This window comes from Sorex araneus, chromosome 6 (genome assembly GCF_027595985.1).
Source record: "Sorex araneus isolate mSorAra2 chromosome 6, mSorAra2.pri, whole genome shotgun sequence".
In the NCBI taxonomy this organism is placed as follows: Eukaryota; Metazoa; Chordata; class Mammalia; order Eulipotyphla; family Soricidae; genus Sorex; species Sorex araneus.
The window spans coordinates 113,773,027-113,799,206 of record NC_073307.1 but is presented as its reverse complement, the minus strand read 5'-3'; the positions used below and the strand labels follow the sequence as shown (position 1 = coordinate 113,799,206).

At 52.1% G+C, this 26,180-nt stretch overlaps 1 protein-coding gene across 6 annotated transcripts in view; it reads right to left on the bottom strand.

Moving 5' to 3' along the window:
- Positions 1–24,989, bottom strand: part of LOC101558616 (F-actin-monooxygenase MICAL2) — a 152,321-nt gene extending 127,332 nt beyond the window's left edge. For 2 of the 6 annotated variants that reach the window (XR_008630796.1, XM_004613596.2), the window contains exon 1: positions 24,826–24,983. The gene's annotated coding sequence lies outside the window, so the exon portion shown is untranslated. Of the gene's footprint in view, positions 1–24,825 lie in introns of all 6 variants that reach the window. The other 4 variants (XM_055143991.1, XM_055143992.1, XM_012933838.2 and 1 more) reach the window with 3 other exon arrangements.
- Between the last annotated feature and the right edge of the window lie 1,191 nt (positions 24,990–26,180).

The following is a 26,180-nucleotide window of genomic DNA, read 5'->3' as shown; positions in this document are numbered from 1 at the left end:
TGGGGCTCTCTGTGCCTCGGCTTCCTTCGGTTATAAAATGGGGCTGAGGGCAAAGAGTGAGTGATTCACCCAGGGAGAGAGCATGGAACCAGAGCTGGTGAGGTAGGAAGCCCGCAATAAATGAGGAATCACAGGATTCCTCATCAGAACAGTGACTCGATTCACATCCCCTCCCTTCCTCAAGTAGGTCCCAGCCCCCATCAAGAGAGGGTGATGGAAGCATCTCTCCTCCTCGGCCAGGTTCTGGGGGCAAGGGTGTACGCATGCTCCAGGCTGGCTCTGAGCTCTTCTGAGAGGCCCGGGGAAGACCTGGACTTCTTGCTGAGATGTATGTGTGGGGGGGGGACGGGGACGGGGGGGGGGGGGCCCGCGGGGGGAAGAGGCACCACTGACATCAGCCATGAGCAGCCACACTGGCCCACAGACTCATGTCAATTCTTCTCTTCCTGGGGCCCCAGATTCTCTCGTGCCTCCTTTGAGTCTTTGAGCCTCCCCTAGAACTTTCTAAGGGAACCCAGTTTGCTGAGGCTCATTCGGGATCCCTTGAAGAGGTGTGTGTCTGTGTGTGTCTGTGTGTGTGTGTCTGTGACGGTGTGTGTTACAGGTGTGTGTGGGTGTGTGGGTGTCTGTGTGTGGGTGGCTGTGTGTGGGTATGTGTGTATGTGGGGGTGTGTGTATGTGTATATGTGTGTGCATGTGTGCATGTGGGTCTGTGTGTGTCTGTGTGGGTGTCCGTGTGTGTATGTGTGCATGTGTGTCTGTGTGTGGGTGTCCCTGTGTGGGTGTCCGTGTGTGGGTGTGTGTATGTGTGCGTGCATGTGTGTGTGCTGCTTTTCCACTGGCATCGTTCCTAAGAGATGGGCCTAATGAGGTATAACTCCCATGGCCCTCTCCTGCAATACCCATCACGGGGGAAGCACTCGAACCCCTGTCACAGGGACCTGCAGCCCAGCACCCCAGTGCCTGGGCATGGCTAACTAGGCGGGGGCAGGGATTGAGGTCTCTGGAGCCCCAGGCACCAGTCAGGACCCTAGAAGCTCCTCTGGAGAAGGAGAGGGTGGGGTGGGGGGTGTGGTTGGAAATGATGGAAATGCAATCTGACCCCCTCTTCAGGGAGAGCAACTCTCAGTCAGGCCCAGGCTGGGGTGGGAGAGGTCCAGAAGCCCTCTCTGAGGCGAGAATAAGTCTTGAACACAGCCCCGTGTGGCTCCCAAACCAAAAAATAGTAAGAGGGGCTGGAGAAAGAGGATATTGATGAAGGCATGTGCCTGCATGCAGCCAACCCCGGTTCAATCCCTGGCATCACACGGTTCCCCAAATGTTGCCAGATGTTAAGAACAAAACACAGCTAGGAAACACTGGCTCTGAAGGAAGAAATAGAAGAGAGAGGGCTAACAGACCTATACAGGGCTTTACACCCTCAAAAAGAAAGAATAGACATTTTCCAGTGCACACAAAATATTTTCTAAAATAGACCATGTACTGGGCCACAAAACATACCTCAATAGAATCAAGAAGATAGAAATTGTATCAACTATCTTTTCAGACCATGATGCACTATAGATAAAAGCTAATCACACACAGATGTGGAGAACCAAATCAAACACCTGGAAACTAAACCAAACATTGCCAGATGCCTAGCCCTGGAGACCCCCCGATCTCTGCCAGAGTGGCCTGGATTACCCCTGGCCCCACATCCTCTGGACCCTATTTATCGAACAAGAAGCCTGGTGGGCCAAAGATCTACGAGAGGACCCCCGGGTGCCTGAGCATCATGTGGGAAAGCCAGAAACAAAAGTCAAACAACAATAGATAGCAGGAAGTGGCTGAGTCCCCCCAACCCCTCCCTCCCCATACACACACACACACACACACACACACACACACATGCCATCTGATGATGGCTGGTCTGCTCAGCACACCTGGTGACTAATAGGATGCAGCAAAACCTGAAAGGAAAAGGAAGCTCCCAGGGCTCCTTATCCTGCTCCCTCGCACCCGTAAGGACAGACCCCTCTGGAGGCACTTCAGAAGGTCCTGGCTAGAAGCACGGAGACTCTCGAAATGTCCAGGCCCCAGGAGCTCTACGTGGGGGTGCGGAGACTTGTTAGCCCTCCGTGCCGCCTCACCCCATGAAGCAGGCATGCTGGTCAGCACTCTGCTCCCCCTTTCAAGGGCGAGGATGAGAGCACAGCTCCGCGTGTCTCAGATCAGAGCACGTCCAACTGTGGGGACATTCACCCCAGGTGCTGGAAGGCTCAGGGCTTTGGTGGGGGGGGAGTTGGAGGCTGGGGGCGTCGGGGAAGCGCCATGGTCTCCAGTCCCATGGGAAATGGGAGAGTCTGCAAGGCCCGAGAGTCCCAGGCCAAACTCCAGCACTCCCCCTACCCCACGCCGGCCTCTGCTCCGCTGCTGACAGGCTGGCAGGTGCTTGAACGCGGTACAGAACATGCTGGTGTCAGCTGGGGGCTGCTGGCCGCCTGCCCACCTGCGAGGCGTGTGGAGGGAAGTGGCGGAACAGGGACTGGGAATTCTGAGTCGGCAGCTCTGAACCAAAGCTCTGCAGGCAGCTGTGGGAGGGCGGCAGAGGTGAAGGAAGGCACTGGCCCTCCGGAAGATGAAGGAAGAGAGAGCGGAGGGAGTGGGAGTCACGCAGGCAAGAAAACCAAGTGCAGGCAGGAGAGAGTCAACAGGGACTCCAGGGGGCCAGAGGAGAGGACTAGGGCTCTAAGTGGGGGTATAATAACTGTGGGGCGGCTATTATCTTAAGGGCTGTTCTCCCCGGGCTCTTCCCACCTACACCCCAGAGGCATCTCTGTGGCTGGGCAGTGGGTCAGGCGGCCCTCATGAAGGGGGTTGAGAACCGTGACTCTTCCCCACCAGGGAGCAGGCATTTGGCGGTCGCAGCCTGCACTGCTGTGCCAAGAGGCGAGTGTGGCCCAAACTACCACCTTCTCCCCAAATAGAGAAAGCGGCTCAGAGGGCAGAGCACTTGAGAAGAGGCTTTGCGTGTGGGAGGCTGGGTTTAATCCCCACCACCACATGGGGCCCCTCAGCACTGCGTGGAGTGACCCTGAGCCAGTAGTAAAGCTCGAGAACCACCGAATATGACGCACAACCCTCCCAGAAAGAGAAAGAGGAAGGGAGGGAGGGAGGGAGGGAGGGAGGGAGGGAGGGAGGAAGGAAGGAAGGAAGGAAGGAAGGAAGGAAGGAAGGAAGGAAGGAAGGAAGGAAGGAAGGAAGGAAGGAAGGAAATGCCCATCTTATCTCCCTGACCTCGGGAGATGGGGAGCTCTCAGATCAGATGGTGCAGGAATGGAAAAGGAGAAGTAGGAGTCTATTTCTTTTGGAAAACTTCTTTCAGTAACTTCTAGAGCGGGTATAGGCCTCCGGGAATAATCAGACACACCGAATGGTTCCTTGCCGGTGGTCTCAGCACAGCCCACTCAAACAGGAAGGCTGCACTCACAAGTGCAGGAGCGAGAACAGGCATTACCAGAGGGCTGGTGCAGAGTGCAGGGGGGTTCTATTCTGGCCTCAGAACTCAGGGAGTCCATGTAATATGCTAGAATATAATCATTCTGACATAATAATTATTCTTTCTGGATACTTGCTGTGAGCCAGGCAGCTCTACATACTTCCAAGTCCATTTTGTCTTACTCCCATAAAAAAACAAACAAAAAAACCAAGAGCAACAACAACAACAAAAATCCCATGTCTGAGTTCCCAGATGGCCAGATCAGAGCCCAGAGAGAGTCACTCCTACCTTGGCCTTCCATAGATGGTAGGGCTGGAACTTGAACCCATTAGGTTCTGTTCCTGCTGTACACCACGGTCAGGACCAACCAAAGCAGGTCTCAGCTGATTCTTGGTGAAGGCTCTGATAAGGTGGGCATGACTGAGTCATGGAGAAGGGACTGACTCACTGCTTCTTCCACCCGCTGGGGCAGCTCCTGATCCTGATCCATGCCCCACCCCACCTCTGGCCTGTCCTAGAAATAGGCATGCCTGTACAACCCACCACCCACAGCTTCGCATGGTCACGTAATACCAAGGGAGATGGGACAAAAAATGTGCATGTCATACCTCTCTCAGAATAATTGTTGGTGTTGTTGTTTTTCTTCTCATTGTTATTGTTTGTTGTTTGGGTTTGGGGCACACCCCGCAGTGCTTAGGGTTCTCTATTTCTGGCTCTGTGCTCAGGAGTGAACCCGGCAGTTCACAGACGGGGTGAACTGAGCTCGGCTGCCTACATGTAAAGCAAGCACCTTACACCTGACTCCTTCCCTCAGGCCCGTCATTGTTCTGATTATGAAAGCTTATTCCATGCTAGAGGAAAAACCCCTCCACTCCCAGCTCTGCCACCTACAGACTGTGTGACCTGGGGTGAATCTTATTAGCTTCCTCATCTGTAGAGGTGTCCCCCACCTTGCCTTGCTCACTGGGGAAAGAATAATGTTATAGCCAGTGCAGAACCAGGCCCTCTGCAGGCTGAATCAGTGATGGCAGAAGTGGAAAACTTTACAGAGGATTGAATCTCACAATGGAGATGTTACTGGTGCCCGCTCGAGCAAAATCGATGAACGGTGGGAAACAGTGCTACAGATTTCCAATGGGAAATCATTTTCTTTATACCAAAACTGAGGGGCGAGAGCAGTATTTTTAATTGGTATTCACCTGTCACTGGACTGGAGTGATAGCACAGCAGGTAGGGTGTTTGCCTTGCACACAGCTGACCTGGGTTCAATTCCTCCGTCCCTCTCGGAGAGGCTGGCAAGCTACTGAGAGTATCCCACCCACACGGCACAGCCTGGCAAGCTACCTGTGGCGTATTCGATATGCCAAAAACAGTAACAAGTCTCGGGGCTGGAGCTATAGCACAGTGGGTAGGGCGTTTGCCTTGCACTCGGCCGACCCGGGTTCTAATCCCAGCATCCCATATGGTCCCCTGAGCACCGCCAGGGGTAATTCCTGAGTGAAGAGCCAGGAGTAACCCCTGTGCATCGCCAGGTGTGACCCAAAAACCAAAAAAAAAAAAAAAGTAGTAACAAGTCTCACAATGGAGATATTAGTGGTGCCCGCTCAAGCAAACCAATGAACAACAGGACAGTGTGACAGTGCGATTTACCTGCCACTAAGCTATATCTACTATGTGCGTGAGTTCTATTAAATCCTCACAGGCAGTATTATTTCTTCCTTTGATTTAAGTTTAGGAACACATGTTGATTTTCTTCACATGGATGTGTAAAGAGATAGTCAGAGGACCTAAAGCTTATTAGCACTTACCTAAATCTGAAATGAAGGGCTTTAAGTGTTTAACAATCCCATCAGTTTCACCCTCTCTAAACAATGCCCGCAAGGTAAAGTGCTATCTCATTTCAGAGAGGTTAGATGACTTGCCCAAGGCCACTTAGCTAGGCTCCCAATCCCGAGCCCACATTCTTATGCACCAGGTATCTAAATAATGAAAGAAAACAATGCTTAACAACCCTGCCATTTCCCAGCCAGTGGCCCCCTGTGGACATCCAGGATATTCCACAAGGATCACAGGAAAGAAACAAGAGTGGAACAGTGGGGAAAAGGTAGGAAAAAAAAAAACTGGTTCAATAAACCAAGCCCCCAATTCTAAGAACTCAAACCCAACTCAGCTCCCCGCTGCCCTATCCCCTTCCTGCCAGCCCAGGTTCTCTTGCCCCCCAGCTCTGTGCCACCTTGGAGAGTTCTTTACACACTAGCCAGCCTCCCACTCTCAGCCTCGGGGCAGCCCTTCCGCTCGCCCCCCCCCCCCCTGGATCTTCCCTCCCACAAGCCACCAACCTGGGACCCCAGGCACATCGATTCGGCTCAGCAACTCTCTGGGGTTCCCTGTGGCTGGATCCCAGAAACCACATGTGGGGGGAAGCTGAGCTGTAGACTCAGATTCCACCAAACGGGTCTCTCCTTCTTCCCCGAGCGCGCAGCCCTCTCTGGCTGGCCGAGCAGCACTGGAAGGGTAAGCTGGGTGTTATCTACCTAGAACAATGAGGCCCGGTGAGCTGGGCTCCTCCAAAGGCTGAACCCTTCAGCAGAGTTCAAAGTCTAAGGGGAAAAAAAAAAAAAAAAGTCCAACCGGAACAATGGTGAGGAATGCCTCGCCTCCCTTGCTCTCAGCTCCGGAGCACATTTCAGGAACTTGCAGCAGAGGCCCGGGTTAAAGTGTCTGAAAGTCTGATCCCTCTTGCTCATCTTTCACCTTAGAACTGGGAAGAGTTTCCTGTGCGACCCTCTTCCATCCCTGTTCAAAATATCTCTCTCCTCCCTCTCCCCCTCCCCCTCCCCCTCTCCCTCTCTCTTTCTCTCTCTCTCCCTCTCCCCGACCCCCATTCCAAAGGCCCTTTCCATCAATTCTAAATGCATCTTCCCATACTCTTCTCCCTCTACTGACCTTCAGACCAGCCCATGCCCTGGTATTCCTGGCCCTGATATCCAGAAGGGACCTCTCTTCCTCCTACTTCATCCCCCCTGCGCTTGATTCAACCTTCAAGACCTAGATCAGATGCAGCTGCCACTGCTGCCTCATCCTCGGGAAAGCTTTTTCAGGCCCTCCCAGCTTCTTGAACGCACCCACCACCCCACCACTGAGTCTACTAGTCACGTAGAATTATTCATAAACTACCTTGTGACTTACCTTCTATGACCGAGCAACTCCCTGAAACCTCCGGCTATTTCTTTCAGACATGCTGTGGCCTCCTCCCAAGCACACTAACGGAACACTTTGGGAGGACGGGCTGGCCATAAGCCCGCTACTGGCCCTATACCCCAGGGCCTCGGGCACCCGAGGTGCTCAGGGAATGCCCTTTTCCAATCCATCCTTTCCTCCAGGAACCTGGGCTGGCTTCTCCTACATCACTCAGACGTTTTTCCCGAGAGCCTGCTCCGACCCCGGTTATCTGCACACCCAGTCATGGTCTTACGTTTTCCGAGGGCGTTAGACCCAGGCTAATCACAGTCCCCTGCACCCAGCAGACAGCTGTACCTGGGAAAGGAATGATCTGGAATGGCCACAGGTCTGGAAAAGGAAAACACACTGCTCTCCTCGGCAAACCCAGGCATTCGGTGTGGCCGTTTTCTCCAAATGCTGGGGTTTGGCAGAGGGGTGGGGTACAACTCGGGGCATGCACTGTGCAGTTCACAGCAGAGAACCAGCATGTGTGACCCAGGTGCCCCCCCCCCCCCCCCGCAACACTGGGCACTGGCTCTATAAGCCAGCTGAGGTTAGGCCAAGAAGAAGCAATATCACAAGCACCTTCCTAGCAGGCAGGCATCGAGAAGCCATGGGGAGGCTAGAGGAAGCTACTTCCTCTGCATGTGCTGGGTCCTCTCAGAGTCCAAAGGACGGTCTCTGGTCTCTCGGCGATCCCGCCACCAGGGAAGGAGGCTGTAAGGAGCCAAGTTCAAACCCCAGGAACTGAGCCCTAGGTGGGAGGAGGAAGCAGGGCAGAGCAGAGCTGGCCTATCGGGTGAGTCACAAACCTTCTGAGATTCCACAACCTGGAATTCCCAGACGATTCCCAGACGGTCTGTGGGCCGTTTTGCGGGTGGGGGGGTGGGTGGGAGGAAGCAGTGCTGAGGCGGTCCGGGGGCCTTGCTAATGCTCTTTAGCACAAGCCAGATGTCAGGGATACTCAGGCCACCCCCATGGTACTTGGGGGTCTCCAGGGCTGCCCCCGGCAATGCTCGGGGACCATGTGGGGCCAGGAATAGAATCCAGATTAGGGGCTTGTAGGGAATGGGTCCTAACGCCTGCACCATCTCCCAGCTCCAGGGTCTGTGTTGGAAACATTCACTGGCTTGACAACTCAGAAAGCACAGAGGTTTAGGAAGCGGAGTGACGCGCTCTCTCCACTTCCTGCTACGGGGACCTAGTCAGCCCAAGCCGTCCACTGCAACTGTCAGTGGCTGTACTGTTTGTGCTACTGCCAGTGTCTCCCTGCTGGTTATGCAGAAACACAAAGATGAATCGATACATCAGTGAGCTTTGCTCAAAGTAAGTGACAGCTGACTTTAAACAAGTCTCTGGGCCTGATGTTTATCTTGCAAAGGCAGACTCGAATAGGGTGAAGAAATAAAGTATCTCTGCATAAACGAAAAATGTGCATCTGTGCCCAGAGCCCATGGAAGGGAGAGAAGGACTGATTTGGAAGAAGGTGTATGTAAGGACAGAAATGAAGTGTACAGGGACAGTCACCATGGACAGCTGGAGGCAGGGGGTGGGGGGGTCTGTCGACCTCTGGCTCAGAAGACTACAGCTGAATGCCTTTCTGAGCACTGGTCTTCCAGAAGAGAAAGGAAAAGCCCTAGGAACGGGACTACACCAATTCCCTAGTCACTGTGAACATGGGTTAGTGAGCAGAGGGCGCTGGAAGTGAGGCGGAAAAGCAATCATTTCCTCTGAAATGTGTGGGACGGAGAAGGGGAAGTTGGTGCCTGACGCTGTAGGAAAATTGGCTTCGAGTGCATAGAATAGAAAAGGGTCTAGGAGCTGTGATTAAGGAAGTAAATGATTCAGACTCTGCAAAGCAATCATAGCTCTGCTAGGGAGAAGTCGGAGAGCAAAGGAGGCGGGGAGCACCGGGGAAGGAGGGGGAGGCAGGTGGTGGGCATGAGGGGCTTTCCAGGAAGTGAGCCATTCACCCAACTGGCTGGATCTGGGCTCAGAATGACTCCACTTCCTAGCTGTGCACATCAGTTAACTGCTCTGCACCTTAGTTTCATCACTGGCCAGTGGGATACTGACACAGGCCACCTTGTGGGACTGCCCAGGAAGTAACCAGGGTCCTCTGTGCAAAGACTCTTGCCTCCTTGGTGGTGACTGACACATTGTACCCACCATCTCTGCTCTGTGCATCACAGCTGCTCCCTGGGAAACGTGCCCCCAGGTGATCTGCTAATGGGCCCACTGCAGGTTCTGGGAGAAGGAGGCATCACCCCACAGGCAGGGGGCGGGGAAGGGGCATCCCTGAGTGTTGAGCATGAGGCAAGCCTGGGACAGCAGAGGCTGCATCGTGTCCCAGAAGGCAGGAATGTTGGAGCACGGGGGGTGAAGAGGCTCGAAGGGGCCCAGGATCTCCAGGGCCCTGGGCCTGGCTCCAGCTCTGGATACTTCATGGTCTCCCCTCCACAAGGAGAAGAGAAAGAGAGTAGAGATGGGGAACAGCCTGGGGTTTTTTTTTTTTTTTTGGTTGTGTTTTTTGGGGTTTTTTTTTTTTTTTTGGATTGGTTTTCTCTTTTAGATTCCTTCCTGTAATGACTTCAAGTCCCCTGGCTCAAAAAACTTGTCCCAGAGTACTGGAAACTTTTTATAGATAAGGCTGCTGAACTGCTGAACTCCGTGTGTGTGTGTGTGTGTGTGTGTGTGTGTGAGAGAGAGAGAGAGAGAGAGAGAGAGAGAGAGAGAGAGAGAGAGAAAGTAAGTGTAAGCGGGAGTGGCGGGGAGTGGAAGGGAGTGGAGGGGAGGAAAGTACATGGGTCAGTGCAGCCTGGGCACACCTAGAGGCAATCTTGGAGCTAGCATCTACCAGCAACTGAGAGCAAGCCCAGAACGGACTCTTCTCTCCTGCAGAGACTTGACAGTAGGCGGAGAGCTGGTGGGCCAAGTCTCTAGAAGGCTCTAGAAGCCAGGGAGATGCTCAAGGGGCTAAAGTGCATTTTTGCATGAAGGAAGGAGGGACCCCCAAGTGTGACCCCCTGCTGCCCAATCACTCCCAGGTGGGATCCGCCCCCCAAAGCGCCAAAGTGGGAGTAGCCCCAAGCACTGCCTGGTAGAGCCCCCAAACCAACTATCAGTTTTCTGGTCAGAGAATCTGAGGGGCAGCGCAAAGTACACTTCCCAAGTAAAGATACTGAGGCCACTGGAAGGAAGGGCTGTAGCAATGAGCCCAGGAACTTCCTCGTTATCAGCACTGTGTGTGTGTGTGTCTGTGTGTGTGTGTCTGTGTATGTGTGTCTGTGTGTGTGTCTGTGTGTGTGTGATGCCAAGTGAGGGCTACACAGGGCTATATCTACCAGGCAAGTGTTCTGCTGGTGAGCAATGTCCCTGCCCACACAAGGCCAATCTTGAACAGGACCCTGATGCCCAGTCAAGCAGGGTGGCCCTGAATTCAACAAGTTTCAATCAAGCATAAATGGTTGTTCTCGATCAGACAGAAGCAAAACAGGAGGTTCTGCGTTTAGAGTCTAACACCACACATGTTTAGGTCAGGAGGAAAACAGTGTAGCAACACCACATGTTAAAAGGATCTGCTCAGCAGTTATGTCAATGAGTCAGTGATGTGGTTTTGCTGCCAGCAAAGCTGACGCAATCTGGGGCTGCATGCAGAGGAGTAGAAAGCCTGGACGAGGGAGGTGATGGCTTTCTCCTTGTGGTCACACCACACAACACCCAAGTGGCACAGGGTCTGGGGCTGTCCTGGCTGTACTAGAAAGACAGAGGCAAACCGGGAGTTCATTTCAAGGAGAACCACAGGGAAGCTAAAAGGACGTGAGCCTAGGGCTGCAGAGGGAACACGGCAAGTAAGGCATGTGGCTGTCTCTAGGTCTTGTCCTAGCACCCCATCTGATCCCCTGAGCATAGCCAGGAGTGATCCTAAGTACAGAGCCAGGAATAAGTCCTGAGCACCTCGGGGTGTGGCCCAAACTGTGTCCCCCAAAAGGATCCGTGCCAGTAACATAGTTTGTTCACCTGAGAGATTCAGCAGAATAAAGAGGACCGTTTTGAAACATATTTCACTGATTAGAAGATAGATGCACACTTTTTTCAGACAATTATAAAATGTCTGAAAGCAGAACATATCTTTTTATTCCCAAATATCTAACTAAATCTCTCTAGGTCATAAAGCAGCTGTGGCCTGCAGCTGTCCTTGCCTTATTTCCACGGTCATATGGGAATTTAACCGCTATCAGTGGCCTTTTGGACAACAGGGCCACTCAACACTTCAGGAGTCAACCCATCCACAGAACATTCAAGGAAGGAACTGTGTCCCAGTTATTTACTAAATTCTCCATTGACCTGATCCATCAAGAATGCATCATCAAAACTTAGCGAATGGGAACCAAGCTACCAAAAACCAATTCCAGAGATAACAGTGATGAAGAAAAACATCCCACTTTCCAAGAATACAGAGACAATATTGTGGGGGGTGGGGGGTTTACACTAAAGACTCCAAGTCAAAAACTGATTTGGAAGAGTTAGACTCTAAAGCAAAAAAGTTCTAGAAATGCCTTTATCAATGCATTTTCCACTCCAAGTGCATGCAGACATGCTGTGGGATAAAAACATAGACTAACCCAGCAATGAGGAGGGAGAGAGGGAAGGGAAACAGATTTAAAGACTGAGAGGCTTTGAGGGGATTGGGGGGATTGTTCAGGGCTGGAGCACATACTTTATAAGTGGGAGGTCCTGTTTGATCCCTGACACCCCAAGGTCCTGAGTGTCACCAGGAAAAATTCCCAAGCACAGAGCTAGGAGGAACCCCCTCAACCCCCACCCGAGTACCGCTAGGTATGGCCTTTAAAAAATATTATTTTTTTAGAAAGGGGGGTCAGAGAGATGTACAGCAGATAGAGCATTTTGTCTTGCATGTGACAAACCCCTGGGCACTACATGTGGTCCCACTGAGCACCACAGAAGTGGTCCCTGAACACAGGGGTAAGCCTGGATCACAGCTGGGTGTGGCCCAAAAACACACTTTAAAAAAATGTGTTTCAATAACCCTATCCACTCCACACACACACACACACACACACACACACACACACACACACACACACACACACACACACACACTTTTTACCCCATCACCATCAACTGATCCCACGGGCACTAAGTTTCGGCCATTTGCTTAGGAGAGCAATTTATTCCTTCCTATAAAGCATAATGTTTCCAGACATCGATGGCAGAGAACAGGTGTCAGCAACCCAGCTCAAATGTCAAAGCTGTAAGTACACCAGGCTGCCATGCCTCCCACCTGCCAGATTAGCACTGGAGCCCATGGCAGCTAAGCTCAGCTGTTGTCCCTCCCTTGGCCAGGACGTAAAGAGATTGGGGCAAAGCCGGGGAACACCAGTCCCTCAGGGATTCCAGCTGCCAGGCGACATGAAGTCCAGCCCCAGGCCAACCTACATGCCCAAGTTCAAAGTGACCAAGGAGAGCCAGGAATCACCCACTGAAGGGGCTGTGCAGGTCACAGTGCAGCCATGAGAGAAGCAGTCACGGGAGAGGCGGCCACTGCAGCTGCCGACCCACAGTGCTCTCTCTCTCTGTTCACTGATGCCTGCAGGAAGGACAAGAGCACTGCCAGCTCCTTTGGAGGAGCCCGTCTCCACCCCACCTTTGCCTCCTCGTGCAGGTAGGAGCCTCCTGCACACCATCCAGAGCCAGCCACCCCCATGACAGCTGCCTGCAGATGACTCCTCCATGCCTTCCCCTCAAACTCGCCCAGACAAGGGCCCTAAGCGTGGAGGGCTTTGCAGGAAAGGGGGGAAGGGGGTGCAATTTTCTACAAGGTCTGAGACACCAAAGCTCTGGAGAGGCGCACTTGGTGGTCCAGACTGGGTGTGGTGGGGTGCTCCAAGTCCTAACAGGGAGCTCTAAAATGGGCTGCCTGCCTTCCTAACAGGAAGGCAGAATGGGCTTGCTGACTCCCTATACACAAGGCTTTGGGCAATCACCAGGACACACGAGACCCTGTGTCCAGGATGTGGAGGGCAGCGTAAAACCCCTAGCAGAGGGCTGGAGCAACAGCGCAGCGGGTAGGGCATTTGCCTTGCATGTGGCCAACTCGGGTTCGATTCCCATATGGTCCCCCAAGCACCGCCAGGAGTAATTCCTGAGTGCATGAGCCAGGAGTAATCCCTGTGCATTGCTGGGTGTGACACAAGAAAAAAGGAAAAAAAAAAAGAAAAAGAACCCTAGCAGAGTCTCCACTCCAATTTCCTGCCAGACTCAATCTACACAGGCTGAGCAGCATGACGGACACTGTCCATCACACCTCCAGTGGTTCTGCCTGTAGGGAAGGCCAACCCCCGGCCCCACCTACTGCAGCACCTGGACTTCTACACGTCTCCAGGAGACACCAAATATGCTCTCACTTCCCACATCTTTGTTCTACCCCTCTGCCCCTCTCCACCTCAAGAAAACCTGCAGGGGCCGGAGCAATAACACAGCGGGTAGGGCGTTTGCCTTGCACATGGCCGACCCAGGTTCGATCCCCGGCATCCCATATGGTCCCCCAAGCACTGCCAGGAGTAATTCCTGAGTGCAAAGCCCGGAGTAACCCCTGAGCATCGCTGGGTGTGACCCAAAAAAGCAAAAAAAAAAAAAAACAACAACAACAAAAAACCTGCATGCCATCTATGGCCTGTTTCAAGCACCAAGTGCCACCTCCTCCAAGAAGTCTCCCTGGGTCCCCCACACTGCGCTGCTCTCTGAAGCACATTCCACCCTCTGTTCTGCTGAGCAGGCATCTGGCAGCTGCTCAAAGGGACCTGCCTCCACCATCAAATGAGGGCTCACTGAACGTTTGGGTTCCTAGCACAGCACGGCAGCTGCCCACTGTGAGAGAAGGAACCTGGGTCACGGTGCCCCATCTCTGCCCGAACAGCACCTTACGTACGGTCCTGACTGATTCCCTCCTCCACTCCCAGCTGACTCATCCCCAGTCTCCTAAGGTTCAGCGCTCAGCTGACAGCTAGCTGCAGATAAACAAATCTCTATTAACATGTTGTTCTTCCCAGTTAGATTTAATATTTTTAACAAAGGTCCTTTGGAGACAAGGGCTAAAAACAAAGAAAAAAAGTTTCAGGTGCAGGACTCTGAAAGAGGCGTTTTATGATAAGGAAAGTGCTCGTGCCAAGAACTGAACAGGCCCACGCTACCAGGCAGATAGCTTCAAATAAAGGGGATATTGATGTGGGCTGCTGGGAGGAGACTTGGGGCTGTGTCCTTCAAAACCAGTGCTTGCCTTGCAGGCGTGAGGCTGCTGCTCAGTCCCTAGCAGCACCCCAGCTGCCCAAGAGTCTCTTGGGAGTCTCGGGGACCCGCAATGCCAAGGCCAGGTGTGAGATCTCCAGGGAACCACAGTCAAGTGTGTGCGACACCCGGCTCCCATCAGCACAACAGAGGGAGGGGGGATGAAGGAGAACAAAGTTGAAAAATTGTTTGGTTTATGGGCCACACCTGGCAGTGCTCAGGGTTTACTCCTAACTCTGTGCTCAGGGGTTACTTCTGGCAGGGCTCGGGATCATGTGAAGTGATGGGGCTCAAGCCAGAGTTAACTGTGTGCAAGGCAAGTGCCTGACCTCCTGCACTATCTCACCATCCCACAAATAAAATATTTTAAAAGAGAATAAGGGGGGGGCAGGGATGGAGCTCAGTTGTAAAGCACGTGCATTGCATGTGAGAGACCTGATTTTATTCCCAAACAAAAACAAAAAAGCCTTTTTTTTTTCTTTTTGCATTTTGGGTCACACCTGGCAATGCACAGGGATTACTCCTCCTAGCTTTGCACTCAGGAATTACTCCCAGCGGTGCTCAGGGGACCATATGGGATGGTGGGAATCGAACCCGGGTTAGCCGCATGCAAGGCAAATGCCCTACCCACTGTGCTATCACTCCAGCCCTAATAAAGCCAAATTTAGAATATAATTATTGGGGCTGGAGAGAGCCTCAGAGGGCTAGAGTACAGGACCAGCACACCAAGGCTGACCTGAGATTTCACACAACTCAGTCCCCTGAACACTTCCAGGGAGCATCCCACCCCCAACCCAACCTAACCCCCCAAGCAGAGCCAGGAGTAGCCCATGAGCATTGCCAGGAAAAAAACCCAAAATCAAAACCAAATCGACAAAAAACTCAAAAAGGGTCCTGAGAGATAGTATATAGTTTAAGACTCTTGCCTTAAATGCGGCCAACCCAGGTTTCATTCCCCAGTACCCAACATGGTCCCCTAAGGACTTCCAAGAATGATCTCTGAACACAGAAATAAGAATAGGCTCTGAGTACCTCCAAATGTGGCCCAAAAACCAACAAAAAAAAAAAAAAAAGAGGAAAAACCAAACAAGTCTGTAAGCCTAGGGCTAGAGCACATGTGTTACATATAAGGAACCGAGGTTTGATCCCTGGTACCACATGACCCCTGAGTTCTGCCACAAGTGACCCCTAAGTCAGGAGTAGCATCTGAGTACTACAGAATGTGCATATATATATAATTATGTATATATTGTATATAATATATAACTACGTAATCAATTATTAATATAAACATTTTATATATAATTACCATGTATCCTTTAAGTCCAGGATATAATAGCTCAGCAGAAAATAGTTGCCTTACATGTGTGAGACCCTGAACTTGATCCAAGCACCACAGAAGGTGGCCAACAGTGAGGAATGCCAGATGAGATGCTCAGTGGACGGCAGCCTAGCTAAGTGAGATGATGGGGCACAGAGGTGAGGCATCCGGCCGGCTGATTGACCTTGAGCCAGAAACCATCTGTCCTCCACCTCTGCTCAGAACCCAGAGCTTCAGAGCCTCAGTTTCCCCCACAGGTGACCAGGAAACAAGAGTAAGTAAGGACTAGTTCCTTCCAAGGGGGGCATCCATGGCGTAGGGACTTAGCAACCTCATTCCTTTACCTTATTCTGCCTCTCGGAGCAGAGACCACTACTCGAAATTGCTCTAGTTTCCCCCCTCCTTCCCTGGAGCTGCAGCTGCTGTGTTCAGAGGGAAAGGAAACAAAGAGCTCCAGCCAATCCTCGGGTAGCATGCAGGTGCAGGAGGGGGTAGATGGGGGGAGGGGAGAGAGCTGTTCGATTCTGAGGCCCAGAAATGCCACTCTCATTCATGCCATCTGTCTCAGCCCGGAGACGGCTGCCTCTACTTTCCCTGTTCTGTCTTTTTAAGAGATTGCAACTTCCTGCCAAATTAAAGTGAGCCTTGAACATGAACACATAAGGTCTCTCACGCTGGACCGGATGGTTTTCAGAGTGGGTAGAGTGAGAGTGATGAAGAATAATCTTGGAGGCAATCTGGGCTTATTGTGTAGTCGGGCCAATTAGCAATTTTTAAAAATAGCCACTCTCTTCTCTCAGGCTGCTGAAGAGAAAGATGAATCTTGGGCAATAAACAGACATCTGTTCAGAACTTGGCGAGAGATAACAACATAAACACCTAGAGAACAGCCATAAACAGTCCGGAGCCTTTCCCGGAGAGCAAGTTGAGATGCAGGGACTGAGGAGGGGCCCTTGAGAGGCTGGGCTCCTGGTGGGCAGAGGGGAGAGATGGAGGAGCAGAATCCAATCCGGTATAAACTGGAGAACTGGCTTCCTTTGGCAGGGAAAGAGATGCTTAAGTGGCCACCAAGTTCTCCAGGAAGCTACCGGGGGACCCCTTTCCAGCCATCACTCTGAGGTTGGTTCCTTGCCTACCTATGCAAAGTACATTACAAATATTGTCCTTTCATCTCTATATCAATCTCTTGGCATGGGGATAATTATCTCCTCTTTATAGGCTGAAATACCAGGTCTCACTGATATGCCCAAGGCAATACGGCAACCTAGAAATTTGGTTTTGCCTGTACTATCAGCATGCAGAACAGACCCCTGAGCTTTCTTCCCAGGGCCCAGGCACACTCTGGGCACTCCCCAGTGGAAGAGCAGCTTACTCCTAAAGGGCAGAGGACAGGGTGGGCAGAGGGGGGCTGTGGCTCAGCTTTGACTGAGTCAAACCACGGCCAAGCCAAGCCTCTTGGTCTGTGAGTGCCAATGCTTCACACTCTGGCTGCTTACGAACAGGCCAGCAGAGCAGAGGCGGCAGCAGCACTGAGAAAAGCCTCAGCTATGTCTGGAAGGACCCCCAGGAGCCCGGGGACAGCAGATGCTGCTGAAGAAGAGACCTGAGGCTGGAGGACAGGGACAGAGTGAGACTGACTTCACAGAATCCCACGTAAGGAGCAACAAGGCTACCCCGAGTGTGTGTATGTTTGAGTCTGTGTGTCTGTTCGTGTGAGTGTGTGTATGTATGTGTGTGTGTTTGTGTGAATGTGTATATGTGTGAATGTGTGTTTGTGTGTATATGTGTGTGTGTTTGTATGAGTGTGTATGTGTGACTGTGTGTATATGTGTGAGTGTGTGAGTGTATGTGTGAGTGAGTGTGTGTGAATGTGTTTATGTGTGTATTTGGGGGGAGGGGGTTTCTAACAGCCCAAATGCCAGGGGCCAGATAGCAGAACCTGGACCAAGGAATTCCAGCCACTCATGGTTGCCACCAGTCTGGATTGCAGAAGACGACCAAGATTATACCCAGAACCTTCCCCTTGCTTCACCACACAAACAGGCCTCAGCACTGGACACCTGACCAGGAAGTTCTCTTGCATGGACCCCAAAGCCCCCAGGCTCTGACCTGTCCTAAGACCCCCACAGAGCCCTGAGAAGGAGATGGGCTCAGCCCTTGCCTTGCTCCTGCGCTCTCCTCTATTCTCTCCCCTCACCACATCACTGTCAGACTCCTCCTCTGTGGGGGCTCCAGCATGACACTAGCTTTACACCCGTCTCTGTAAAAACCCCAGTGTCTTGAAGTGGCTAGTGCAGCCTTGGGCTCTACACGCTGCACCTTACCCCCAGTGCCCCACACCCACCAACGTGAACAGATGTGCAATGGAACCACCAGCCTTTGGCCAGGCTCTGGGCCAAGCCGGCACACTCCCCTCTAAGGAACAATTCTCTCTAGTAAGCAGAAGGCCCAAGTGACTTTTTTTCCAAACATATAGTTATCCTCCCCTTGACATCATTCTCCTGGTCCCGGCACAAATTAGACCCTTGAGATGTGGCAAATCTTTCCCAACTACAGTCAGTCCTCAGATCAGTAGCTCAGACCAGCTGCTGTTCAGTCATGAGAGCAAAGGAGTCACTTCCATACCTTAACCCCTCAAAACTCTGGGGGCAAAACTAGGACAAGATGTTCTGAGACTGCTCTGGGCTTCCTTCCGCAGAGAGCATGTGGGGAGCTGCACCCAGCCCAGCAACTCAACTGTAGCGGCTCAGACCACAGAGTCCCGGAAAGCATCTGCCCCTGGCACCCCTCACTGACTGGAAAGGAGGAAAACCTGCCCCCAGACCTGCAAGAAGCCCTTGGCTATTCCTGGCCCCACCTTTACATCCGGTTCCCCAGGAGGAAACCTAGCCCCAAGTACTGGAGACCATACAGGGCTTAAGACACTTGCCTTACACACAGCCAAGCCAGGGATCCAGACAGCCAGAACAAGGAGGAGGCTGGGGCATGAAGGGGTGGACAATATAGACCCTCTAAGGAAAGAAATACTAATTCATGAACAGTTCACTTGAACCCCCGCCAGCTACCCAGGAAAACAGGTTTTCAAGTAACAAATGTATTTAAGAATTAAAATGTAGGAAAATGCCATGAGAAGGGTTTTATAGTAGAGATAGCGAAGTGAATTTTTTTTAGAAAAGAAAGCAAGACAGCTACATGGGGTTTATTGTTCCCCCAGCTCCTAAGTTTTCTTTTCTATCCTTCAGGCAGTCCAGATATAATTTTTTTTAATCCGGTCATAAAATAAGCATGCCAACATCAAAATCCCAATGGCTCTGATCCTAGTTATGGATATATGATACCAACATTGTATGTTGTCATCCACCCACACAGATTGGCTCAACAAAGTTCTCTTCTTTGAGAGAAAAAAAAAATGTTTAGATTTTCCTTTAGAAAGATAAACTGTTCTATAATAAAATTTTGGGAGAAATACTGAGAAATAAAGAAAAGAGAAGAAATGAATCTGTTACTTGAAGCATAAAGAAGCTTTAAAATGTTCGCTATATTTATTTGTATTTGAAAAATGGTTTATGTTGAAGAAATGGAGGGAAAGAAGTAAGGAAAAGAGTAGGAGGGAGTGAATAAAGGAGAGTGGGAGGGAGAGAAAGAAGGGAAAGGAAGAGGGAAGGGAGCCAGCAAGAGGGGGTGGGAGAAAAGGAGAGTGAGGAGGATGTAGAGGAGCAGGAAAATAAAAGGAGCAGGAAGAGAAAGGAGAGGAGGAAGAAGACAGGAGAAGGGGGAGAGAAGAGGTGAGTAGACATGGAAGGAGGAAAAGAAAAAACAGGAAGAGCTGGAAGAGACAAGAAAGGAGGAGGAGGAGTAAGAAGAGAGCAGCCCACAGAGGCTGTTAGCAGAGAGGGGCCCTTGCTGGGGACCTGGGGGAGGGAGGGGCGGACAGGGAGATTTGACAAGAAGGCCAGGTGTGAAGAGCAGCACAAATACCGACAGGCACAGCTGTTCTTTCCTGAGCCCACAAAGGTACCAGCGCTAAGACTACCCCCTCACTGCCAATCCAGACGAGACTCTCAAAGGTCAGAGGTGTTAATTTCTGTCCAGCCTGTCAGTTACGGATGATTCATGGTGAGTGAGAGCTCCACAGCTGGCTCAGGTATGAGACGGCATGGAGAAGGCTCCAAGGGAAGACACTGGCCAGAGGGGAGGCAAGAGGACACTGTGCAGTCACAGCCCCAATTTCCTAGGAGTGCTCCGAGGGGCTGAATAAGTCAGGACCCAAAGCTGGGACAGGATGACCTCACCAGTAAGCAGCGAGGTGGGTGGCTGCAGGCCATCTGGGCTCCCCCCACAAAGCAGAAAAGTGAGGCACCAGCAGTAGCTATTATTCCATCCAGGATGTTTACACACTTCCGGGAGCTGGGGGGGGGGGGGAATGTCATCAGCATGCAAGTAAGTCATTTGCTTCTTAAACCTCTTATCTAAACTCAGACTGGGGCTGTGACACAGCCCAAGGCAGGGTTCATTCATTCCCAGCCCATTTCCAGTGTGGCTGTAGCACACAGGCATCCCCAGAACCTCTTAGCATCCCAGCCCAGCACAGGGGTCTTGCAAGGCACAGAAGCTGACTCCAGCGCCAAAGGGCTCCGGATACAGTCTGGGAAATGAGCAATTTAAATGGAAGGTGAGGACAGGTTAAAAAGGTGGGGAAGGGGGGAACTGGAGTGATAGCACAGTGGATAGGGCATTTGCCTTGAATGCGGCTGACCCGGGTACAATTCCAGCATCCCATATGGTCCCCTGAGCACCAGGAGTAATTCCTGAGCACAGAGCCAGGAGTAACCCCTGTGCATTGCCAGGTGTGACCCAAAAAGCCAAAAAAAAAAAAAAAAAGTCAGAGAGGAGGCAGGGAGTCCCAGATTAAAACAGGCAATCAGTTCCCTCAGACAGATTTTGGAACCCAACCTGAACAAACTGACTATGAAGGTCATTTCTGAGACAATTCAGGAAATCTGAATCTGGACAGAGGAGACCAAAGAATTGGAGCTAATTCCATTGCATGCAATAATGGTGTGTGGCTATAAAAGAATGTTCTTTTAAAATAAATACATAGTGGGTTGTGTAGGGACAAAGTGACTTGATAATTAGGGTTTTGTTTTATTTTATTTTCCTTTTTATTGAGGCTTTTTGATTTGCTTGTGGCCTGGCAGTGCTCAGAGATCCCTCCTGGGGGGCTCAAAGGACCATCTGCGGTGGTGGGACTGAATGCAGGTCAGCTGCGTGCAAGGCAAGTGCTTTACCCTAAACTTTGTTTTAAAATGCTTCAGAAAAATATGATGAAGGGGTGGGAAAAGAGAGAGGGGGAGAGGGCGAGGGAGAGTGTGAGTGCCTGGCATAATCTTGCTGACTGTTGAAGCTGGATAATAAGTATAAGGGCCTCATATCATGCTATTCTATTTTTGTATCTCAAAATGCTCGTGATCCTTTTAAATAGAAAACTGCAACACTTCATGGTAGATAGGCTAATGAAGACCCGTATAAAAATCTGAGCAAAAAAGAGAAAAGAGCAAGGACAGTAAGAATTAGAAAATAGATCTGCCAGGCTTAGGAGAGTTTTAAACTGAATGAGAAGGTAAGTTGATCAGTAATGACATTCACAGTCAGAGGTGGGAAGCTCACAGGATGGCACCAAGTTTTCACCTTTGGGTCTCAGTTTCCTCATCTCTGAAATGGGAATAGCTCTACCTCCAAGTCCTTCAGATTGCTCACATGGGGAGTCACTGACGTAAAGGAACTTGCATGGCATGTGACCAAGCCTGGTTCAATCCCAGCACCTAATATTCCCAAGAACACTGATGGGAGCAATCCCCAAGCACAAAGCCAGCAGTAGCCCCCAAGCACTGTTGGGTGTGGTCCAATAACCACCCACCCCCAAATAGAATAAAATAAAATATGAAAAGATATAATGAGGGAGCTGAAACGGTAACACAGCAGATAGGGCGTTTGCCTTGCACGCAGCCGACCCGGATTCAATTCCTCCGCCCCTCTCAGAGAGCCTGGCAAGCTACCAAGAGTATCTTGCCCGCACTGCAGAGCCTGGCTACCGTGGCATATTCGATATGCCAAAAACAGAAACAACAAGTCTCACAATGGAGCCATTACTGGTGCCTGCTCTAGCAAATCAATGAGCAATGGGGTGACAGTGATAAAAAGATATAATGAGGGGGCTGGAGTGATAGCACAGCGGGTAGGGCGTTTGCCTTGCACGCGACCGACCCGGGTTCGATTCCCAGCATCCCATAGTCCCCCGAGCACCGCCAGGAGTGATTACTGAATGACCACTGTGCATCGCTGGGTATGACCCCCCTCCCCACAAAAAAAGCCAAAAAAAAAAAAAAAATATATATATATATATATAATGAAAAGTCCCAGCAAGATGAATAGTATGTCTCTTCTCTGGTGCTTTAAACTACTAAATCTAAGCCGTGTGTGTGTGTGTGTGTGTGTGTGTGTGTGTGTGTGTGTTGTGGGAGGGTGAGGCAAGGGGGGTGGTGAAGGGGTACTACTAAGATGAGCAATGTTCAGTCCGTTTGGTTAAGGCACCCACACCCTAGCCCTCCCTCCAAATCAAAGCAGGACTCAATCCTTCAGTAAGGGGGATAGAAGAGCAGGTCCCTGAGTGGGAAGCAAACTGAGATGGGGGTATGGACCAGGATGGAGAGAACAGACACATCTCAACTCTCAGCACCTGTTCCTTTCCTCTCTGCATCTCCTGGGAAAGAAGCCCCAATCTACAGCTGCAACCAGCACTTAGTCCTAAAGCTGATTTATACTGAAGCACAATGGGTTGCTGGTGTGCTGTCATGATTTTCTCTTAAAAGTAGAGCCAGAGGAGGCTGGAGCGATTGTACAGCAGGTAGGGCGTTTGCCTTGCACGCGGCCGACCCGGGTTCGATTCCCAGCATCGCATATGGTCCCCTGAGCATCGCTGGGTGTGACCCAAAAAAAATTTTAAACGTAGAGCCGGAGAGATAGTACAGCAGGTAAGGTAAGTGCTTGCTTTACTGCCAATCTGGGCTCGATCCCCAGCACCACATATGGTTCCAAGTCTTGCCCAAACTGATTCCGAACACAGAGCCAGAAATGATCCCGGCCAGATGTGACTCAAAAGCCAAGGTGGGGGGGGGGGGGGAAAGCATGATAAGCAGAATGTCAGAACCCTGTGAGCAAAGAAAGGAAGTAGAATTTGTCATTTTTTAAGAAAAGGTATGTTCAAATCATAGAACTCAGCCACCTCACAGCTCTTACTAGCATATCCCAACCACATACTTCCTAAAACACACCCACCATCTTAAGAAATTAAAATAAAAGTAAAATTTGAATATGTGCTGAGGGAGAGGTTATTTCAGCAAACAGCAAGAGCAAGTAGTTTTTGGCTGCCAGTCCACAGACCAGTGTCAGCAATTGTAAAAGGGTTGAAAACTACTGACCTCGACCATCTCAAGCCAACTCTCTTAAGTGACATCAAGTCCACAGCAGGGGCAGGCATCCCCCAACACCTAGTAAAATGATGCCCAAGTTGCCAGAGAGATAGTATGAGGGTTACGGTATTTGTCTTGCACACAGCCAACCCTGGCTGAACCCCCAGCACTGCAGAGGGATCTCCAAGCATAGCCAGGAGTAAGCCCTGAGCATAGCCGGATGTGGTCCAAAAACATAAAAACAATCAAATAAATTACCATAAAATAACCCTTAGGCCCCAGCAGCCAAGGTTGGCATCCCAGCACAACCAGCAGCAGCCCTGGGGCCACTGCTGACAGCCACACTGACAGCCACAGGGTGAGTTGGCCTGTGAAGGTCCCAAGAAGCAGCTCCTGACTTTTTTTTTTTTCTTTTTGGGTCACACCCGGCGATGCACAGGGGTTACTACTCCTGGCTCATGCACTCAGGAATTATCTCCTAGCAGTGCTTGGGGACCATATGGGATGCTGGGAATTGAACCCAGGTTGGCCGCGTGCAAGGCAAACGCCCTACCCCCTGTGCTATCACTCCAGCCCCGCTCCAGACTCATTTTTAGAAGTCAGGAGGCTTCAGAAGTCACCTTTCATGTGACCCTGGCCTCCCGGCAAGGGTCTCTTTCTAAAGGAAGGAAAGCAAGCCTGTGAATTTTGGAAGGGTAACCTTGAACTTAGTTTTAAAAGACCTTGCCCCCACACACACCCCAAACCACCCCCCCACCCCTCCGGCGGACACTTCATAAATCTGTCTTCCCTTTGCCCCAAGGCAGGCTCTGAAGTCCTCAGAACTCAGTTCCATTGGGCGCCCGGGGAGACTGGAGACGCCCTAGTTGGATCTACTTCCCCTGGGGAGAGGACCCGAACTGAGAGGAAGCAGATGCAACGCACCCAGGCGGGAAATCTGTCCGGGGGTCCAAGTCCAGCTGGTTCTCTTCCTGCAGTTAGTAACCTCACCCTCCTCCAAACCCGAACCACTTAACACCCTAAAAGAGCCCGCAAAGGTGACAGTGGGAGGGTCAGCGCGGAGACCGGCCCCGCCCCACACCCCGCGGGCCCTACAGGCTTCCAGATAAAAGCTCTCCTCAGCTTTAAGAACCCGGGCTTCAGAATAAACAATGCAGCGGGAGCCGCGCGTTTACTCTGGTTTCAACACGCCTCTTCCCAGTCCCGCACAGGCCGTCCCTAGTCTGCTGTGAGGCTGGTCTGAGATACAGTTGACCCCAGTTGCCCCAGACTGGAAGTCAGGTCAGAGCCTGTGACCACGGAGACTGCGGGTAGGGATTCCCTTCCCACGTCTCCGCCCGGGAGCACCAAGGCAAGGAAGCGGCGGATACCCCCCCGGGCCCGCTGCAGAGCTGCTCCTAGGCCGGTGCTCTGGCTGCAACGGGGACGCGCGGCGCAGAGCCGGCAACGGCAGGGTCTCTCCAGCCGCCGCCTGGGCCACTGCCCCAGACCTGGTCCCAGCCCCGAGGCGACCAGGCCACTGACTTCTGGCCCAAGTTAACTTCCTGTTGTTCAGGGGAGGGGGGAAGGGAGGGGTGCGCCGGGGGAAGAACCTAGCTGGAGAACCACGCGGCGTGCAAGTCGTGGGAAGCAAAGTTTGAGGAGGATCTTCCGCCTCGGTGGCAGGCGGCACTGCCGATGCGTCGCGCCCACTCCGGGTTGACACCGTGGGGGAAAGAGCGGGATTGTTTTTTCCCTCCCCTGCGCTGAGAATTGCAGGGTTTGGGGAACCGAGTCAAAAGAGGGAGCTCGGCAAGCCGCGAATGGCTTGCACTGCGTTCAGACAGGTTCAGGGATCGATCCGCACAGCGCGACCTCCCCAGGCGGCGCCACCTGCTCGCCGCGGGGGCCGAGCGGGTCTGAGATGGAGATGCTGCGGCCGCACCTGACCCTCGGGGCGCTGGCCAGCGGCGCAGAGTCCAGGCTTGCTTCGCGCGGTCCCCGCCCGCCCGTTCTGCCCGGAACTCCGCGCTGCGCCCCCTCCTTACCGACAGCCGTCCAGGCCACCGGGCCTCTGGTTAAATTCTCTGTCTCCTCCAAGCTGTAGGTGCCGAGGTCGGGACCCGCCAGCAGCCGGCCGGGACTGGGAGCGAGAAGGCGCAGCCGCTGCCCGGGGTGAGCGCCTGCAGTTCTGCGCCTCGCTGCCAACAGGGCTAGGATCCGTCCCCATCAGCCGCACGACCAATGGCAGGACAGCAGGGGGCGCGGCCCCACCCCCGGCGCGAGGCTTCGGGCCAATAGCAGCGCGGCGCGGAGGCCACGCGCCCGCCCGCCCGCCCCGCCCCTGCAGGGCAGCTGTCACCACCGCGGGCGGCGGGCGCACGTGGGCTGTAGCCCGCCCCGGACTCTGGGAGCTGCTGGGCGCTGTCCCCTAGATCCACGCGGCCCTGAGAGCAGCGGAAGGCCGATGGGGTGGGGCGCGGTGCTGTGGCGAGATGAAAACCGCGGTGCTGGCATCCTAGTGTCAAGGGACAGGCAAGGGTTGGGCCTCAAGCTCCTTGGCCTAAGCAGCTAGAAAGCAAACCTCAGTGGTGTCTCCTTTTGTACTTGGGAGAGCAGCTTAGCACTTTCGGTACTGCCTAGGGACCTCCCTCCTTGCTTGGATCCTTAAACACCCGGGGCTTCAGCGACCTTGCTGGGGAGCTGATAGACCCTTCCTTTCACCTGAATTGGCTCTGCTTAGAATACAGCTGGTTGTTAAGACTCACCTATGTTACATTAGTCAAATCGCCTAAGCATCCTCTTCATTTTGACCTTCAAGGTCTTAACCTCTGCTCTCCCAGTCTTCCAGGGCTGCTCATACTCCCACAACTCCAGGGAGTTCCAGTGTCCGAAAATACAGGGTGGACATTGTGGACAAAGTGCAGCTTTGTAATTTTTAAATACCGTGTGACCTGATAGCAGTGATCCTAAAACACAGTTGCCAGAGGGTAGAACCGGCCTTATGCCTGGGGCTCATCATTGGCTTTACCCACTGTAGGGGTAATCAACAAATGCTCCCGGAGCTGAGCTTCCCCAGACAGAGAAGAACAGGCAGGCCCTAGGCAGTGGGAAGATGCCAGTGTGGCTCCAGGCTGTTGGAATGTCTACATCACCAGACAACCCTCAGGAGAAACAATGTTTCCGCACAAGCCAACAATAAACACATCACTTTGCCCACCAAACCTGAGGCCAATTTTCTTTTCTCTATTGCTTGCCAGGTGATTTTACTCCAAAATCTTGGGCTTTGTTTGTTTGTTTGTTTGTTTTCAGGGATTATTCTACCTTGAACACCTTAGCAGTGTCAGAGCTCACCTAATTTTCTACAGATAAACTTTTTGACAAAAGCCTTCTCTTTTTCATC